General features: G+C 37.0%; 1 protein-coding gene and 1 long non-coding RNA gene across 2 annotated transcripts in view; both read left to right on the top strand.

The window, feature by feature from the left end:
* LOC145683121 (tyrosine-protein kinase Dnt-like) overlaps positions 1-17,880 on the top strand; it is a 554,239-nt gene that overhangs the window by 370,080 nt on the left and 166,279 nt on the right. The window lies entirely within an intron of this gene.
* LOC145683504 (uncharacterized) lies at positions 2,936-17,207 on the top strand. The gene is made up of 3 exons (XR_014131126.1): positions 2,936-3,268; positions 12,198-12,336; positions 17,055-17,207. It is a non-coding gene; the product is annotated as an uncharacterized LOC145683504 (long non-coding RNA).

The raw sequence follows: 17,880 nt of genomic DNA, 5'->3' as shown, positions 1-17,880 counted from the left end.
CGATGGTGGCCAACATAGACAGGTTTCACTGTACTTGTGGAATATTAGAAGTTACAGGTATTGCCGTTAGATGGCAGCAAATATCCTTCAGTGGTTGACGTCTACCGAACAAAATTAGAACTTCATTTGATCCTCTTTAAAATCTTTAGCTGAGTTTTATTACGGATATGGTTCTTTGGTGTGAAAAAAATATGAATTTAGTGGGTAATAACTGTTTAAAAAAATAAAAGCAATGCTTTTATAAAATGCAGAAGCTGGTGGTCTAGAGCAGGGTTTCTCAACCTGGGGGTCGCGAGTCCTAGAGGGGTCGCGAGAGGGTTTCATCGGGATCGCGAGGATAAGGAGAAGGAAAGATAAATACAATTAGAATCCAATACCGAATAAATATTTTTATATATTATTTTGAATTTTGTTCTGATAGGAATATTTTTAGTTTTATACATACTGTTAAGAACAACAAAAAATAGGTACTAAATGTATCAACAGGAAAATAAATGTGTTTAAAAATCAATTTAAATGAAAGAGGTATGATATGAAACTAATGAGAAGTGCCAGAGAAATACAAATGCAACAAAACTTGCATATTGAAATACAATTAAAATTGAAAGATAATGAGATACCTGAGCATGGTGTGATATCAATAGTAACTCAAAGTGGTGACCTCTCGAAAACCACAATACTAAATAGCTTTTCTAACAACAGTCCAAGTATTTTAACCAAAAGTAGAAATCACTTTATTTTTTATCATATGACCCAAAATTAAGGAAGTTATGTAGTGTTAAGATTTTTCAAATAGCCTCCATTTTGAAACAGTACGACGGATCGGATTCGTTATTTGTAATATGAATGAAGTGACCAGATTTGGTTTTAATCCATTCGTTTTTAGGGAAGTCACTGTATCCACTATAGACCAGAAATGGATTCTACTACTATAGAAAGAGATGGATATCGTGAGATCTCCGCAATAGGTATATTAAAACCCTCACACAAGTTTATTAGAAACCAGAAAGTATAAGAGGGTCGCTGACAAGAGGATGTGATAAGGGGATCGTGGTAGGAATTCGATTGAGAACCACTGATCTAGAGAATTAGTTAAATTGCTCCTGCTCCTTGTGCTAATTATCCTAGCCAACTTTTGAACACATTCTTTAGTTTGAAAACATGTTATTGTGCCTCTCTTTGCTCCAACCAGTGTTGAGTTCAGGCATGTTCAAGGGGGGGCTGAGCCCACCTAGAATATATATGCGCCCCCTAGAACATCTATAATTACACATGTATTGAAATATTTGCTTTTATCTGTTTAATTTTTTCGGAAATAATAGTCTTAAAAGCAAAGATTTTTGTCCTTTTTTATTCGATCAAAAGATCCAATATATTTCAGGCAAAAATTTTCTTGTAGGCCTTATATCTCGAGAACTACAGATAGTGTAGCCAAACCAAAACTACAAATTACTCAATATGATGTGCTTATTCCGTATATATATATATATATATATATATATATATATATATATATATATTGAACAAATTCCCAGATACAGCATAATTGTGCCATTTTACACAGGGAAATGTCAACAAGCGGGAAAAAAAGAAAAAAATAATAAAAAATATACAACAACAGTAACATCAATAGTATTAACAAAGTGTGCACAAGTAATATTATTTGGCCAGCGCGCACTGAGAAAAATCCATTATCCGGACAGCGGTATATTGTACAAATACAAGGATTCGTTATGTTTACTAAGGAAATCTGTACGGAGCGTACTTTATCCATATGCTACACAGCTACTGCCTTTAACGCGCTTGGATGTTATATCATGTCGCTGCAGGATGTCTGATATCTAACAATCTTCCGTATTTTATATACGTATACGTATGTTAAATACTTCAGCTATATGTTATATACGTCCATCTGTGTGTGAGGTCCTGACCGCCTATAGACACCTCTTTCTTGCACCATAGATGACGTCATGAAACAACTGTCGTATGCTTGCGAGCTGGTTTATAAACGAGGTTGTTTACAAACGGAAAAGAAGAGCGGAAAGAAAGAAGCCTGGGTAAGTGCAATAGTAAATTATCACTTTAGTTAAATATTCCATTAATTATATATTCCTTTAGTATAACTTGCTTTAATATAGTACTAAACAAGTAATGTGATTTATGACCACAATTCTTACTATTGTAACTCGTTAATGGTTGAGGAGAAAGAAATGGGTTAATCTGAATTTTGAGAAATCTTTGAATATTAATGTTTTGTAACTTTTTACATTTCAAGGTACGCAAAATGAATGTTATGTGTTTATTCTTTCCTTTTTATATGTGACGGTTTATTACTTGATGGAGATTTACTACAGGACTGCTTAACATAATTGCTAAGAAACCGTTTTCAGCGCGAACATTTTCTTGTGTAGTGAAGATTTAGGATTTAGATTTCTGGGCTTTCGGCATCAATGACCTTGTTAGCCCGTCACATGTGAGTTATGACGTCCCTCGGTGAGCACACTATCCGGGGAAAGGGAAGGAAGCAAACGGCCTGGGACCTATATGTTGGGTACTACCCGGCATTTGCCTGGTATGAAATGAGGAAAACCCAAGAAAGCCTCATTCAGGATGTCTGGACTTAAAAGCTTTTGATACTTTTTCGACCGAGTGCCCCTACCGGAATCGAACCTGGGTCCGCTCGTACCGAAGGCGAGAGCGTTAGCAACTACGCTACGCGGAGCCACTTGTGTCTAGGAAACCTATTTTTACTAGGATATTTGCAACAAAATTTATTTCCTTTCTTTCTTTATTTTTCTTTTTCTTTTTGTTTTTTAACAATAAAACAAAACATATTTTATAGCCTCACTGAAATTTAAAAACAGCAGTCAGGGAGAGCTCACGTTTAAGATTCATTTTGTTTTGTTTTGTTTTGTTTTGTTTTGTTTTGCTTGTTATGTTCTCTAGTTAACTAATGTTTGAGTTCCTGAGAATTACATTATTATTATTATTGTTTCATAATTTTCGAACCAAAAATTAGATGTTTTTCTTTTTTTCCTTGTGTTGACGTCATTGTGGCAAGTTGGGGTGTTTGTATCGTACCTTGGCATTAATTTGGTTACTAGCACATAGTTTCAAGGTCATAAGTTGTAGGCCGCTTGAAACAGCTATTACACAGTTGAGTGTCAGACGTTTGACTTGCAGCTTTCGTTACAGCGTCTAAATTGCAGTATTGGATTGCGTCCAGCTTCTATGGCTGGTAAAAAAGTTATATCGCTTTCGTAATATGGTAAGAAATACAATGTAACAGTTAGGTATAGTATATATGACTAGTTTAATTAGTCGGAAATTACTCTGTTTCCTTGTCTTATTCTTTCGATTATGTTTAAGTACTGTGTCTTCATAGTATTGTTTCACTATTTCTAGAAGGAATTAAGTATTAACGAAGTAAAGAATAAGCAGAAGCCCACTTTGACGTTTACTATTTCTCATACTTCATTGAGAATGTTTTGATCCCCAATTGCGCAAACTTCTAATATGTATGTGTGTTTCTTTTTGTTGTTGTTGTTGTTCTAGTATGTATGTGTGTTTCTTTTTGTTGTTGTTGTTGTTGTTGCTTACACTGCTATAGATATGAGCTCCTTCATGGCTAAGCGGTTAGCGTACGCGCCTTTGGTGTGGGAAACCCGCGTTCGATTCCCGGCGGGAGTGGTTCGGAGTCCATGTTAATCAGTAAGTCCACGTCTCATACAGCCTCGTTGCAGAAAAGGATATTAAAATCAACTCAGCACTGCTTTACAGATGGAGTTGTTTGATTCAGGGTTCGAATGAAGCTTTTTACGGGAAGCAGGCACGTAGCCAAGGGGTGGGTCCAGACCCCCCCCCCCTTCGGATCCAGAAATGAAAAATATTAAGGAAAGATGAAACAGAAAGAAACAGATGAATCAGCCTCAAAAATATAAAGCTACAATAAGCGTTTTGGTTACTCTTTCTTACGAGGAGCTTTGTGTGGAGGAAACGGGAGGGGGGGGGGCGGATCAAGTTGAAATTGGATATTATTATAACGGAACATTCCGAATTCCATCTAGCTCCATGTTAACCGTATGCAGCGGCGCAAATCTGTCTTCAACATTGGGAGGGACGGGTAAGACAGTTCTCATAATTTTTTTAAGGATGTTCAAATTACAGTATAACCTCGTTAACACGAACTCGCTTAAGCCGAACACTCGGTTAGGACGAACAAAATTTCGGTCCCGGCATCGCTGTACGTTATCTTATAGGAAGTTTTATCGGTTAACACGAATTTCGGTTAGCACGAATTACGAACTAATTTTTAGTCCCTTGAGTCAGTAAAGGTTTTGATTTAACACGAACTTCCAATCCTTTGATTTTTTTAAACATCATTTTTCTTATTTCAGATTTCACTCCAGATCAGTTTTTGTCATACAGTATTTATACAGACGAAAATTGCCTTGTAAATAAGAGAAAAACCAGAAACAGATATCTTTCCTCTTATGAGGTGTTGATTCTGTCCTCTGTCAAGCGCTGAACATGCAGGTGCTTGGCAGACGAGCTGGCGACAGCTCGAGACAAAACATCTTCTCTCCCCTGTAACTCCAAACTGGTGACAGCAATCATAAATACCTTTCCGTTACAAGCGGTACTCACCCTGCTAGCGAAGTTATCAATTTTATAACTTGACCTGGATTTTCTGCGTGGAAGCTTTTTTTTTTTTTTTTTTTTTTAAATCTTCGAAGATAGGCTAATAAACTTACTGTAGTGTTTTCACTTTTCAGAGGATGGTACCGAGACCTACACTAGTCTCGATCTCGATTTTAACTCGAATTTGAGACCGAGGAGTGCTTTCCGAAATCGAGACGAGACCGAAACTCTCAGTCTCGTCTCGATACAATTCTGTAGATGGTATCAAGACAGAGAATAGTCTTGGTCTCGTCACGAATTTGGAACCGAGACGAGACCGAGACTACTCAGTCTCGTCTCGATACCATCTCTAGTGTGTTCTATGACATACATAATATACTGTAGTGGTATGTATAGTCTGTATACTGTAGTGTGTATGTATGGAGAAAATGTATTCGAATAATAAAATTTGTGTCCCCGGTTAACACGAATTCTTTTAACACGAACTCCTGATTTTTCAGTCCCTTGATATTCGTGTTAACGAGGGTTTACTGTATGAAGTTGAAAAACAATGCTGCGGAGGATCAGGGGAGCAGAGTTGTCTTCAAAATTCTGAGGTGGGCAGATTTAAGGCTTATTCTGGGGTGGGGACATCAATTTCATCTTACTTTCCTTTGTGGCAATCGGACACAAATCATCACATTTCTCTCCAAAAAACGCATTTCAAATCGGATTATTGAGGGGAAAGTCCCCCCCCAGTTCTAAGATTGGAGGGGACATGTCCTCATCCCCCCGGGACTTGCGCCAGTAACCCTATGGACTACAAATGACGATCGATAAACCGGTTCTTTCAGATAGCCTGTCAGAACTTAAGCAATGCCCAGAATTACCAATAATATGAACCATTTTGAATTTCGCGGCAACACTAATCCATTTTATAGGATGTCTTTACTCCAGAAAGAGATCTCGTTGCTATCCTTGACGGCATTGAACTAAGATAAGAGAAATAGAAAGAAGACGAGAAGAACCGAGTTCGAATGACCTTGGAAGACTATGTCTTTGTCAATACTTTTTTCTATTCTTTTACGCAAGATTTCTTCATAATTCTTTAATTAAAATACTTACTAACATATCCTCATTTTATTGTCCTAACAAATCAATATGGATATGTTGTCAGTAAAATAGTTTAGATTGATCGAACCCCTGGTGTGATAACCACAGTATTTCGTCACAGACCTCCCGTATTGCGAAATCGTGGCTACGTGCCTGCAGGGAGGGGGCGACTTTTCAGATATACAATCCAAGCCTTTTATTTCTCAGTGATGCAAGATATAATATATAGTATATAATATGTAAAATATGAAATGAGGGAACATATTTTCCCGGCAAGGGAGAAATTCTTTGGCGAGTTGGGGAAATTACTTGACGAGAGGGAAAATCTTCATCCTCCCGTTGATTCAAATCTTGATCGAAGATCATGCGAGTAGGATTCCATATTATGCTGTAGGTGTAGGTAGTACACAGTCTTGGCGCTGAATAGACGCTAAGCTTCAAGCCAACCACATGTCTGTAATAACCTATTGCGATTGAATGGTAATGTAACGTAATGTACGATATGTGCATTTTCTAGATGCCATAAAATTATAATTTTAATTGAACATTCCACGATTATATACTTCAGGTTAAAGGAGTTTGATGATTAATTGAAGTGAATAATCGAGGCAGTGATTCTCAATCTTCTTGACTTACGACACACTTTAGTAAACCCCAATGACATCGATATATTTGTTTAGATTTTGGATTGCTTTCCAACAAGTCGAGCCGCGCCAAAGCTGTAGGCTTACTAAGTTAAGTGAACTGATCCTAATCTAAATCCATTGTTTTCGGGGGCGCAGAAATGGACAGTGACACTTCCGATACTATTTAAATCAAAATTCAGCCAAGCAACTTGGGGAGGGAAAGAGGGGAGACGGATCTTACAAATGATCGAAAATAACCGATATGAGAGAGCGTTTCGTAATAGTAAAAAAAGTGACTGACTAATGTAACATACATGTATTACTGGTTTTCTTATTTTCACCCAACGAAGCAGGTAATTAACGCTAGTACTAGGTATGTGTAGACTAAATGAGGTGATTTGCTTCGTGACCCTTCGAACAATGTACGAAGCGGATGCAAGCAGTTAGTACATGGAGTTAGCTTACCTAAATTTAGATTTCGCTTTCCGAAATCTTAATGGATGTATTAAGTGATTTCGTTACTTACACTCTTAATCTCTAAATACAAGGATTCAAAACACATTTTCGATTCCAAACTATGACTCTGCTAGACAAAGAAAGCATAGTCCAGTGTATGTTTTACTTCATTTTCATATACGTGCTCGTAGGTTTTCTCGGGGACTTGGTTTCCTCCCACTTTCTCATTTCACCAAATATTCCATAATCATTAACTTGCTTTAATCACCGACTCCCTTAGCCTAACAGCATAATAGTGGGACATTAAACTCAAAGACTTTATTTTTATTTTCAAGTAATTACTTTTCTCTCCCTTATTTATTTTTAATTTAATTTCTCTTTCAATTTCCCTCTTTTAGGAACATCAACATAATTTACAATTCTTTCTCATTATAATAACACTATTAAAAGTCCCATATGCAGCTCACCACGTTGGAACCTAGCGGAAACAGATGAACAACGAATATTGTCGAAAATATGCATTGCTTACAGCGGCGTAGCGAGCATTACAAGATTGGGAGGGGGATGAAACTTGAAATTGCCAAGTCTTGATTTTTATCTTTAAAAAATGTCAAGTCTTGATAAAAAAAAATGCCAAGTGTTTCGAAAATCTTACAAACCCTATGAAAAACTATTACAGCAACCTTATTTTCATATTCGTTCCATTCCATGCCCCCCGTCTGAGACACGAATAAGATCAGCCCTTGTTCCGCTCTCGAGTCCAATTTAACATCTAACCTCAGGATCATTATCATCATCCACGAAGCACAACTGTTAATTTGATAACTCATGGCTATGTTAGGTAACCTCCGCCAGCTAATCTTCACGAGAACCTTTAAAGTTACAATCAGTTGTAGAAATGCATTTAAAAACGTAGAATAAGGTAGGTTATATTTACTGTTTGTGATGTAGAAGTGCCTAATTTACATATTAAACATTCAATTGAGGGGTTCAGTGAGAGACCAGGCTAACTTACATCCAGGTCAAGATTGAGATTTTGACGGAACAGCATACTAATGTCATTAATTGACCTTTGCCTCAACCACTTGTCTGTGTGGCTTGTCCTGAGACAGGGGCGGATCCAGGGAGGGTCTATCTCCCCCAAGAAGAGGAAACTTTGTGTATTTTAATATAAAATAAAACCCACCCAGAGTTGAATCTCTTAAAAGTAGCTCTATCTTGTAAGTAGTGGCATTACAACCCACCGCCCCCCAGTAGTCCATCCTGGATCCACCCCTGTTGTATACTAAACCAAACTATGAATATCAGTCGTATCCTTTGAAACGTGCTGTTTTCATTTGTTTCCTTTTCTTTCAGAAAGTTAAAATTGTCAGTTAGCCTAGTCTCTCGCGAAACTGTCAATTGTGACAAAACACACCAATAATTGTTGATGCCAACTAAAACATACATATCCAAAGCCTACAAAATATATCACATTATTTAAGTTTTTTTCTTTCTTTTTTTTTTTTCAAAATTGCTTGCAATGTTTTTCTTCGTGCCAAGCATCCGAATGTCATCTTGAATTCTGACCTCATTTCACTACAATTCTTTGAAGTGTAAGACTGCGCAGCTTTTTTTTCCCCTCTCTCTCGCTCTCTTCAGTCCTTCAGTCTCCCCCACTTTGATTTCATGATTTCGCACTCTGATGAAAAGTATTAAACACCAAAATGGAAAAGTACTAATATATAACCTCTCTTTTAGTAGCCCCTCCAACCACACGCCCGGGGCACGTGCCTTGCTTGCTCGCCCATAGCTCTGTGAGCTATATAAGTAAAATACAATGCGCGCGCATATGTAAACTTGGTGCCAGCTTTGATTCTCGCTGAGAGAGTATACATATAATGTTGGTTCGAATTCCATCAAAACCATAGGCTCATTTTTGTGTAACCTTGGTACTGAAGAAGACAGTAGACTTCAACAAATATTCCTGTCGGGCCTCGATGGCTCAGTGGTAGAGCGTTCACCTCTGGTGTTTGGGGTCTTTGGTTTGATCCCAGCTCGCGCCAAGTAAACTTTGTGGTGGACAAACACCGTGTGAGTGGGTTTTCTCGGGGTTCTCCCGTTTCCTCCCACTTTCTTCATTCCACCATTTCATTCATTATATCATCATCAGCGTCTCCTTTAGCCTAGCCGGTATACCCGTCATTATTGATACAACTATTATATACAGGATGCATCAGAAGTCCCTTGTCATCCTTTCTGAAAACTACAGGGATGTAGTTACATTGATTGCGAGATAAGAGATACACATTAGGCCCAGAGGGATACTTTCGGATTACATCACGCGGACGGTCGCCATCTTAGATTCGAAATTGTAATACGTACGATAAGTGGGTAGTGTGATACATGGCCATGCACTAAAATGTTCTGAGGATGTCAAATATGCAATCAGATATCATGTAACTTATTCTGGTGAAATGTTATTGGCAGTGAACCAAGTGAGACTATATGTAGTGGTATGTCATACCCTTCTTTTTTTTTCCAGTGATAGAGACATACCGTTTCTGGTTTTTTAGTGATCAAGATAAACCTTCACGGAAGAATAAATGCTAAATACCATTAATAAATCCCTTTTTTATACGTATTGACGAATAGCTTTGCACATAAAAAGATTTTTTTTCTTATGTAGATTCTAAGTTGACAATACTGACATTTTTACCTTTTTCTACCTTTTGTTTGTAAAATGAGGTGTTTTCAAAGAAGTTCATCTAGTTTATATTTTGATGTGCCGTATTGAATTGTTTCTTTCGTATGTATGTATGTGTCGTCTTGTCTGAATTCTTATAAGCGTCGTATTTTGAGCATGGGCGGATTTAGGGGATTGCTGTGGGGGCAGATCTTACGGGAGTTTGAAATACCCCTCATTCGAGTGTGTGGTCCAGGAGTTTTCCCGCTGGAAATTGTTAATATTGAAAGTCGGTTTTTGAGCACTTTCGTGTATAATTCTCTGATACAAGGTAAGGGCTATTTTTATTTATTTTTTTCCAGAAAGTTGTTCACGATGGATGGATCAGTCTCCGTTTTTTCTCCGTAACTAAAAGAAGCTTTCCAGTGGTTTTCAGACATTATGTAAATAGAAATGCAATCTTGTAGGCTTCACACCTCACTGCATTTGAACATTTAGATAGCCGATATGTCGAGTCAAAATCGTAATAAAACACACCGCCTCTGATTTTTCCCACTTCGAACACATTTCCCTGTTATAGTCAGGGGTAAAAGCTAGGGGGAACGCGGGGGACGCAGTTCCCCACCTCGAAAAATATGTAGGACGTCCCCCAGATCCTAAAATGGTACAATGGGCAGAGATAGGCAGGAGGAACGGCGTGGAGTGATGCCGCTACCTACCGTCCCCCCACCTTTTCAGGTCCACTTTTACCCCTGGTTATAGTATATGTTCTACATGTTCCTACTGAGCAATAAACATTTGCAGAAGCTTCTTCCAATTGCTGTGGACACAAAGTAGGATATAGGGTCAAATTTGTGCACAGACGATGGCGATACTTTGTTCTAGATGATAAAAATTATGAATATTTACTGCACAAACCATAGCCTTAACTTTTCCACTTAGCTAGAAATTGAACAGCGTTAGGTCCGGTGATCGAGCAGCCATTCAACTGCCTCTCGTCGATCAACCCATGTTCTAGAAAATTGTTCAAGTAGTGACGCAATACGAATCCATAATGAAGAAAGCGCCATGGTGTTGAAAAAACTGCGAGAATGTACCATCCTCGGGCATCGCAGCTCGCAATATCTATCCCTGTACGAACGAGCGTGAGGTATTAATCCGCAGTTAATTTTATGAAATGAAAAAGTGACTGATTAGACGTATTCCTCATTTGTCTGCCAACAACATAATTAATTTTCTTTGCGCTGGTCATGTTGGAGGGGTCTTGCACGCGGGGTTGTCAGGTGACCAATTGTGCATGTTCTGCCTATTAACCTTCCCATTTACGTAGAGGTCAGCTTCATCTGAAAAGAGTATTTGCATAAAAATGTTAACCATAATTACTCACTGCACTTGGCGATCAACATCGTTCTCGTGGAGATGTTGCTTCATTTGCACCTTGTACGGATGCACTTATACACGCGCAGACCCTATGACTCAACCCACATTGCATTAATAAATGACGTGTGCTCCTCTGGGGCCACATCGAGAAAGAAGTCAGCACTGCCGTAGGCGTTGCTTCATCTGTAGCTCTCTACGATCGTCCGCTACGACGTATGTTCACGAATGTGCCCGTCTCCTCAAATTTAGTTAATTACTGTGACACTGCAACATGTAACACAGTCACATTGTGGATGATTCTGTTTGCAATCGGTAACCACTGTACAGGCACTCCTCCCGCTCCACAGTTTGAATATTTCGATGCATTCCTCACGTGTTAACGGTATGGTTCTACATCTAGAAGAAAGAGGTAAATACAACGTTCAATTGGCAATAACTTTTCACCAAATTAAGCTCCATGGAATCTGATTGCATATTTGACATACTGAGAAAATTCTAGCCTGTGGCCATATATATATCACATTACCCACCAGTTTATAACAAACAAATTTAATCCAAAATGGCGGCCGTCTGTGAGAGTATTTCCAAACGGCCTAATGTGTATCACCCATCTCACATTCAATTAAACTACACCCGTGTAGAATTTAGAAAGGAACTTCGTATGATGTATACAGGGTGTTTCGAAAGTCCTCTGACGTTACAACAAAACGTAAGAGGAAAAACCATTTCTAAATATGTTGTTTTCATTCTAAAGTGAACACTTTTTAAATCGGAGGAGCCGTTTGGGCTGTACTCTTTATGCGCCCAATGTGGAATGAAAATGCAATGTTACCATTTACCTGGACCCACAACATATGTGAATGAAGTTACTGTTTGAAATGGGGGCTAGCCATCGACATGTTAGCGTAAAAATCAGTAACTTCATTCACTTATGTTGTGGGTCCAGGTAAATGGCAACGTTGCATTTTCATTTAACATTGGACGCATAAAGAGTGTACAGCCAAACGGCTCATCCGATTTTGAAAATTCCTTCAACTTACATTGGAAACATCATATTTGGAGACGGTTTCCCAATTACATTTTGTTGTAACTCTGATAATAATCGAGTTACTTAATGTCAGGGGACTTTTGAGACACCCTATATATCTTATGGAATATATGTTTGATGTCCCTATAACTGTAGATATAATTTAGTTTGTTTAAATTTACAAGTTATTACAAGTAGATTCTGACTTACATGCGTAAGAGTTTGTATGTAACTAACTAATAAATTCTATTTCATGAAATTTACATTGAAATATTTAACACAAAATCTTTTATATTCATGCTTAACTTAGTGACTTGGCTTTGGACTGCAACTGATTATTGTACCCCATTATTGCTTGAGAAGAAAACCGATGTCCGAATCTTCATTTGGAGAAACCAAAGAACTATTGGAATGCTGAGGATTGCAATCATTAATTTCTACACTTCAAGGTGCGTAAAGTATATCTAGGTATATTCTGTGTTTATTGTTATAATTACTATTACTATTATTGGGTTTAGAATCAATCAAGTACTTCATGATATTTTAGAGGGATCAAGATGGCTGCCAGATAGATAAATATTTGAGCGTCAGGCCCTTATTTCTTTTCAATTTTATATTTAATCAATGTCTATTTCCCCCCCCCTCATTATTCCACCAAATCGTATTCCAAGATCATCAATTTTCAATACTCATTTGTGACTGTCAGCATACATAGCATAACCGTAGGGAGTAAAACAAAGATTTATTTTTATTTTTCGTTTTCATGTCTTTTCTCCATAGCTGTGAAAAATAACGCCTTCAACATCATAAATTTGTATGCTACTTGCCTGCTTTCGAGCACAGTAATCAACTATTTGGACATTACGAAGCAAAGCAGGTCTACGTTGCAGTTAGCATACTTTTGAAAGGATGTGACATAATGATATTGGTGTTGCGATGTTCAGCCTAAACAGTGCAAGTAAATAAATCTGTAACAATTGTATTGGTGTTTAGCTTACATGTCCTCCAGACGGGCCATTTTTTTTTTTTTTTTTTTTTTTTTTTTTTTTACATCTTGTTACTTCTACTCTATATGAGGGGTCGCGGTAGCTCAGTGGTGGAGCGTTCACCTCTGGTGCTTGGGGTCCTGGGTTCGATCCCAATCCCCGCCAAGTGAACTTTGTGGTGGACAAACACCGTGTGCGTGGGTTTTCTCGGGGTTGTCCCGTTTCCTCCCACTTTCTTGATTCCACCATTTCATTCATTACTCATCATCACCGTCTCCTTTAGCCTAACCGGCATAATCGTGGGACGTAAAACTCAAAGATTTCATTTCATTTCTACTCTATATGAAGTATATTCTGAGGTTGTGTTTTTGGGGACGTGGTAGCTCAGTGATGGAGCGTTCACCTCTCCTGCGTGGAGTTCCTGGATCGATCCCAGCACGTGCCAAATGGGCTTTGTGTTGGACAAACACTGTGTGTGGTTTTCTCGGGGTTTTCCCGTTTTCTCTCTCAGTTTTCATTCTACTATTTCATTCATTCTCATGATTATAGTCTCCTTTAGCATACCCGGCAAAATCGTGGAACGTAAAACTCAAAGATTTCATTTCATATAAACTTTGGTGCAAAGTAACCCCATAGATGAAGATATTTTGCACCACATACAAAAAAGTATGTTCAATATACTAACATAATGTTTGTCTGCAATGTTTTCTCTCCTGTATTTATACATTTCACTTTTTACACAAAACTGCATGTGTAACGAATTTTTGTTACGAAATTCGAGACGAGACATAGCTCTTCCAATAGAAACAGATACAGTTTTCGAGACGAGACAACTTTCGCGACACCTTTGCGAGAGGTGACAGTCTCAAATCATTTCTCGTGCGTACCCCTAGCCCATATCGTGCGTTATCAAAAAGCATGTTAATGAGAAATAACAACATGTAAATACAATATAGGTAGTTAAAAACATTTTTGTTTTCATTCTTCACTAATGCATTATTATTAACCTCAGTATTTTATTGTCCATTCTTAATCTTAAGGTGATATATAATTAAGTTTTGAATTCGGTTAACTTATTTTGTTTCTCAAATTGTATTAAAAATGTATGTACAAACATGTTTATTTTCATTCTTGAGTGCTTAAAGTCACTATAGTTATTAAACATAGTAATTAATATTGTACTCTTAACGTTAAAATAATATACAGTTAACTTTTGAATTCAGTTAACATTTTTCTTACTGAAATTGCTTTAAAAAGTATGTAAAAACTTTTTTATTTTCTTTCTTGAGTGCCAAAAGTGATGCACAGTTATTAAGATTAGTACTTTATACTCTATTCTTAATTTTAAACTGATAAACAGTGCGTTTCTGAGTAAATTATGTCAAGTTATTTGAGTGACGAACACTGGTACAAAACCCTAACTACCACTGGAACATTTCGATTTTGAGATGACTACTACCGGTGCAATACAAGGGATTTTAAAATATTGTTTTTCCTTCAACGGCTATTCGATTTTGAATTCTGACTACATGGTCATATATAGGAAGGATCAGTGTCTCTTTCCAACTATGGTACAGCTCCGACCGATTCACGGTGCTCACAGAAGAGACAAAAGAGTATGTTTTCAACCTTAAAGTAACGACCACTGGTGTTTTTACCCTGGTATGCAAAAGTAAGTGGGTACCCCAATGGGGTAGAGGGGTACTATGCGGTACCTAATTTCTGCATTTTAGATATATGGAAATACATGTGTCTAAAATGTAAAGAACTGATATTTGTTTACCGAAAACTGCAACTCGGTAAGCCTTACGGATACCGAGACATGGGAAAATAAAGAGCGACACGATATGTATGTGGGGCTTGCATACTTGAAGGTACAATTTGGAAAATGAATTCAAATATGACTAACGGCTATCAAGATATTGTCAAATAAAGAGAGGACCAATACAGGTATGGGATTTTCGTATTAGATGATAAAATTTCCGAAACCGGTCATGGAAAGTTAATAAACACCAGTAGCAATTCCATCTTCAAGTAATTAGATATTTCCATGGGGTGTTAGAACATCTTACAGTCTACCAAGATTAAATTTTAAAAGCTTTTGAAAATATAACTTGACATTTGTAAAGAGTATTAGAAATATGTATTTACCTAAAACTTGCAGCTAGTACATCTAACATATAGAGAAACACCGTGAAATAAAAGAGTATGAGATGTTGAAACTTCGGAAAAATTATTGGTCCCAACAAAATTAAATAAGATGGTATTTCTATGGGTTAAGTAAGTACCTCAGTACAATTTCGATGGAAAGATTAGTTCTAGGTTTTCTTCAGGCAGTTCCAAAGGTTCATCGAGCTGTGTAAAAGAGTGAAAATTCCCTGTGAATATCTAATATAGTAACCAAAATATAACGAGTCATTTATTTTATGACGTAAAAATAGAGATCTTTAAGGATTTGTACTTCTGGGTCTTTGCTATAAGAAAGAAATTCAAAAACCTACTGTATATACCTTAATATGCAATTAAATCAGTGAGGACACAGTAACTTAGTGGTGGGGTGTGTACCTAGTATGTTTTGCAGAAACTACACTGGAGTATTCTCTTAATCCACAGAGATACGATCACACTTAACTGCCCATTTAATTTTAAAATGAAATTAAGGCAAGTGAATGTTGATGATAGAATTGATGGAGTGTAAAGGTGGGAGGAAAGGAGTACACCGAGAATACCCACGAATACAATGTCGACTACAAACTGACTTGGACACGGATCAAACCAGGGACCCAATACACCAAAGGTACGCACTCTACCACTAAGCCACCGTGCCTCCACCCATTTAATTGTCTATTAAGGTGTATACGGTAGTTTTCTGAAATTTCTTCTTCTTACAGCAAAGACTCAACAGTACAAATCCATGTGGGTCTCCATTTTTACGACCTCGTAAAATACATAATTACTTATATCTCGGTTGCTATATTAGATATTGACAAAGAATTTTCATTCTTTTTGTACGCTAGGAATTATCACGCTTGGATTTACCCGAAGAAAACTTTGAGCTGAATTAATCTTTCGATCGGAATTGCCCTGACGAGTGTGAGGTACTCACTTAACCCATATAAGTACCATCTTATTTAACTTTTATTAAGATCAAAAGTTGTTTTATGAAATTTCAAGATCTAATACTCTTTTATTTCACGGTGTCTCTCTAGCTGTAAGATGTACTGGCTGGAAGTTTTGGGTAACTCTATTCTCTTTTCTAATACTCTTTACAAATGTCAAATTATATTTTCCAAAGCTTTTAAAACTTAATCTTTTTAGACCCATGATGTTCTAAAACCCCATGGAAATACCCAGTTACTTTAGGATGAAATTGCTACTGGTGCTTATTCAGATTTCATGATCGATTTCGGAAATTTCACCACCTAACACGAAAACCCCATAACTGTGTGGGTCCTCCCTTTATTTGACAATATCTTGATAGCCATTAGTCATATTTTCATTAATTTTCTAAACTACTGTCAAGTATGGAAGCCCCACATACCTATGGTGTTCCTATTTATTTCACCATATTTCGGTAACTGTTAAACATACCGACTTGCGGTTTCGGTAAACACACACCTGTAACGTTCTTTATAAGTTTATTAAGATATATTTTAGAATGTTTAGAAATGGGAGGTCTGCGAATGCCATAGTACCCGAAAACCCCCATAAGGACGTGTGTGTAGTGTATTGAATTGAAACTACTTTTGAGGTTGTTGATAGCCCTCAGTAATTACGTTTTCGAAACTGCACAATCTAGTACGCAAAACTCACACTTCTATGGTGTTGTCCTTTATTTTCCCATACCTCGGTATCCATAAGGCTTACCGAGTTGCGGTTTTCTGTACTAAACAGAAATCAGTTCTTTACATTTTAGAGACATATATTTCCACATATCTAAAAATGCAGACATATTAGGTACCCCATGGTACCTCGAACGCCAGTGGGTACCCACTTACTTTTGCATAGTAATACATTTCGAGTTGTTCAGCATCAACAAACACTTTTTTTTTTAATTCATCATTTTTCTACCAGAAACCCAAAAGTCCATACCTGACCGAACAGATTTTGTCCATTTAATCTAAAAAATGTTAAATATTTTAAAATGTAACATTTTAAATATTTTTGGATTTTTGTTTCAGGTATTTCATGTATCAAAACAAAACCAGGATTCTGCATGAAAGACAGCGAAAAGAAGCAGTGTAATTTGTGGCTAAAAGCACGTCCTTTCTGAAGACAGACCCGATTGTATTTACATTCTTTTGTACAAATATGTAACCTTAATAAATATACTGCTCCGCAAATTATTTCTTTCTTCCATAAATTAGAATAAATGTATGTCTGTTTAAAGAAAATGTTTGTTAGTTAAAGGTCTTTTCAACTCTTTTTCTCTGTAAATAAGAACATTATACCTTGCAACATTTTTTTTTATCATTGTGCAATTCCGATTGGATAAAGTAAATCTGCACGAAGCACTATTATTTCAGTCATACATTAATAACTAATGTATTGTTCTGTGAATAAGGCAATGGTATAGTGAATATGTTTTAACATAAAATCTGTAACTCAGCTTTTCAGTAGTCAACTTTATTGAGAATCCGAAGAAAGAAAGAAAAAATGTTGGACTTAACGAATTTCAAAATTATTTTTGTTCGAATTCTGGACTAATCCAAATTATCCAGAGAAATCATTTATGTTGCTCTCTACAGATGTATCCTTTCTCCAAATCGTATGAAAAGGAGACTTCATACATCGCTATATTTTGTATGTACTATGTTTCGTATTTATTTAATCACTTTGTACCTTTCTCTAGTGTTGACAAGGCCGCAAGTGTCAATCGAATAATTTAGTGTTTCACTCATGTAACCATGTGACTAACGTACGTCCTGTCGGTATATATATGTTACCGGGTTCGGTTAGCGACAAACAATTTTTAGTGTTAAACAAATACAAAAATCTACACGCAAT

Source organism: Thermobia domestica, chromosome 4 (genome assembly GCF_964235325.1).
Source record: "Thermobia domestica chromosome 4, izTheDome1.hap1.1, whole genome shotgun sequence".
Classification (NCBI taxonomy): Eukaryota; Metazoa; Arthropoda; class Insecta; order Zygentoma; family Lepismatidae; genus Thermobia; species Thermobia domestica.
This window is presented reverse-complemented; position numbering and strand designations above follow the sequence as displayed.